At 32.7% G+C, this 725-nt stretch overlaps 1 protein-coding gene across 1 annotated transcript in view; it reads left to right on the top strand.

The window, feature by feature from the left end:
- Positions 1–725, top strand: part of LOC106879247 (uncharacterized protein DDB_G0287625) — a 29,846-nt gene continuing 29,121 nt past the window's right edge. Inside the window, exon 1 of the mRNA XM_014928736.2 lies at positions 1–371. The gene's annotated coding sequence lies outside the window, so the exon portion shown is untranslated. The remainder of the gene's footprint in view (positions 372–725) is intronic.

The following is a 725-nucleotide window of genomic DNA, read 5'->3' on the forward strand; positions in this document are numbered from 1 at the left end:
GATGGTCTCGAATTTCAGTCGTCGTAGCTGTGGCAAGGCACTATTTCACATAAAAGCCATCACACCTCAACTATTTAATGAGCCTCGGCAAATGTCTAACCACCTTTCAGAGCGGACCACCTTGAGTGTTGACTCCAATTTTATTCATCACAAATATAAACTTTACAATTTGTCGGCCTGCTCTTTTTACGTGAGAAAAGTGCAGCTGCCCTCTGCGCTGTTATTTGTTATTTTTCTTGCTTTATAGGCTAAGTCTCAAAATATAACCAACAGAGTCACAGCTGAGGCTCTTAGCAGAGTTTGGGTATTACTTGGTATTATTTGATAGAAGAGAAGATGGGAATAAAACGCCAGCAGTTGCAGAAAATTGCGTAAGTAATGGAAGAAACGATTTTAGGCAAGTCTTTTATTGAAAAGTTATATTTGGAAAATTTAACGAAACGAAGTACTTCTGGTTAAATTGCCAACTGAAGTGAAACAATCTCTTTGTTTCACTAACAGCTTTTATTTTCATTATTAAAAAATAATAATTAAGAAATTCCTGTTTTTATTAATCAGTTTAGAATATATGTATTTTTTTTTTCATTTCCGTAAAACAATTGTCAAATTTTAACACCCGTTTTTGTTACTTCATTTTTCATTGAACCGGTTTATGCGATATTACAATATAAAAATTATAATAGTAATGCTGAAATGATTATATGTAAAAAAAACCTCTCAATAAC

The sequence above is a fragment of the Octopus bimaculoides genome, chromosome 15, assembly GCF_001194135.2.
Source record: "Octopus bimaculoides isolate UCB-OBI-ISO-001 chromosome 15, ASM119413v2, whole genome shotgun sequence".
Lineage (NCBI taxonomy): Eukaryota > Metazoa > Mollusca > Cephalopoda > Octopoda > Octopodidae > Octopus > Octopus bimaculoides.